The sequence below is a fragment of the Hevea brasiliensis genome, chromosome 10 (genome assembly GCF_030052815.1).
Source record: "Hevea brasiliensis isolate MT/VB/25A 57/8 chromosome 10, ASM3005281v1, whole genome shotgun sequence".
Classification (NCBI taxonomy): domain Eukaryota; kingdom Viridiplantae; phylum Streptophyta; class Magnoliopsida; order Malpighiales; family Euphorbiaceae; genus Hevea; species Hevea brasiliensis.
This window is the reverse complement of record NC_079502.1, coordinates 16,381,565-16,384,109: the sequence shown is the minus strand read 5'-3', so window position 1 is coordinate 16,384,109 and position 2,545 is coordinate 16,381,565.

The following is a 2,545-nucleotide window of genomic DNA, read 5'->3' as shown; positions in this document are numbered from 1 at the left end:
AGTCCATGAATAGTGCTATTCAAAGCCAATTTGAGGACCAAAAAATGAAATGAAAATAAATTGAAATAAACAGTATAAAAGTTAAAGTGACCATCGGATTATGGACTTAAATGTCATTATCGAAAAAGATAGACTATAACTCGATGATGGGCATTTTGGTCAATTCACTCATAGAGTTGACTTTTGACCTAAATGTCTATTAAAATGAGTAACATTAAAATATTGAAAATGAACTAAAACTATGAAGTGCGAAGGAAAAATCATATGGGACATGGATGGAATTAATGAAAATGTTATAATTATATTAATTAATTAAAATTTAAAACTAATTAAACTAAGACACATACATATACATAAGACAAATTCAATAAATACATTCTTATCTTAAGAAACATCATCTTCTTCTTCTTTGTATGTTGGCCGAACCACTCTTCAAGCATCTTCCACCATTTTTCTTCTTGCAAAGCTCCAATTTCATGACTTTTCCTTCATATTTTCTTTAATCCCCAATACAAAAACTTGCTATTTGACTTAGTTGAAGAGATTGGTAGCAAAAGGAAGTGAGGAAATTGAAGATTGGCAAACTTGGAAATTCATCTAAGTGAGGTTGGTGCTAATTCTAACCTTCTTTATTCTTCCAGTAGTAAAATTAGGTTGAATTGTTATAGAATTGCATGAAAATTGATGGGAATGATGTATGTATGAAAACCATGGAATTCAGCCAGCCTTGTTGGAGTGAGGGTTTGATATGTTTGATGGATTAAATCATTGATTCTAGCTTTAGTGAAGTGATAAACATGAAAGGCATGTTGAGTTTGCATGTGCTATATGAAATAGTGGATTGTGGAAGTTAGGGTTTGGGACAATTAGGGGGATTTTGTACTATGATGCTAAATTTATGTTGTTGAGGCCAAATATTGACCAATTAATGTGTATTGATTGTGAAATGAAGTTGGTGGTTGAGATGAATTAATGAATTGGAAGTGTGGTACTTGTGTAGGAATTCTGGACCCTTGAGTCTAGTAGGTTTGAATGAGTATAAGTTGAGCTACGTAGATCTAATTAGTGTGACGCTAATTGAAGATGAAACTTAAGACATAATGCTAGAAATGTCATGAAGGAAGTTTGCCTAGAAACTAACCACAAGTTGCCCTAAACTAGGCTTGAATCCGGAATGACACATTCCAGACCTGTAGAAATGACCATATGAACAGTGTTTAGTAATTTAAGCATAACTCACTCTAGGAGACTCCAATTGACCTGATTCTTAAACCTATGGAATTCTGAGACATAGAAGAACATTTCTCATGAAGATCAAGAAACCTAGTTATGACCTCAACTCAACCAAATCACTAGGCAAAATTAGTCTAGCAAACCTGCCCTGGACTAAACCCGAATATGGAAATCCTGAACTTTAGGGTATCCGACCAGTTGTGGCAAAAATGCCATAACTTAAGCTATAAAACTGCAAATACAGTAATTCTAAAGCCAAAATGCTCATAACATATAGAACTACAATTTTTGTGTTTTGACTAGAACCCAGATCCTAAAGCAACTTAGGGAAATTGTTAGGAGAAGTCAGGAATTCCCAACCTGGAATTCCTGCACTGAAACCATTTTGCCATTTGACCCCCAGGATAGTAATTAGACCATAACTTCCACTATAAAATTCTAATTGGGATGAATCAAAATGATCTAAAAACCTAAGAATTAGGGCTACAATTTTGGTTTAGAAACCTTACTCAAATTTTAGGTGTAAGACTCTTAAATATTAATTGGAAAATAGACCTGAAACCTGAAATCCTAGAGTTATAGGATTCATGAGTCCAGGTTGGTTAATTAGCCATAACTTACCCTACACAACTTCAAATTTTGGGATTTTTGAACCTGTGTAACCATGAGACATAGGAGAACAACTCATATGGAGAACACTAAGCCAAATTATAGCTGTAACTTGTCCAAATAGCTTGACAAAGTTGAGTTCTAAAATCTACCCTGTTCTGGAATAGTATTGGTCACTAGACCAGTACTTGGTAAATTGACCATAACTAGAGCTACAAAACTTCAAATTGATTGATTTAAAAAGGAAATTAAAACTAAGACATTAAGGAATAACTTTCATGAGGAAAGTATAGTCAAATTACTACTGTAGCTTGGCCTAATGTAAGGGTAAAGTCAAGATACAAATTCTGGAATTTATGAAGTACCCCTAAAATGGCTTGAAATATGATTGGTAATTAATACCAATGACTTCATGAACATGAATGTGATGTGAATATGTATTTGGGACTCATGTTCCCAACATGATTAGAACAAAATTACTATGAAGCATGAATATAACATGTGATGAAATTATGTGACTTATGAATACTTAAGAATATTAATTGCCCATGTATGCCTAAACATGTGTGTATGGGATGGATAGATTGGCATGCCAAGAAGGATTGTGTTTAGCAGTACTGCATATGGCTTTGTGCCATTCTGTTATCATAGCTTTCATGCCATTCTGTGATTATGGCTTCTAGCCATTCTATTGCATTATGAT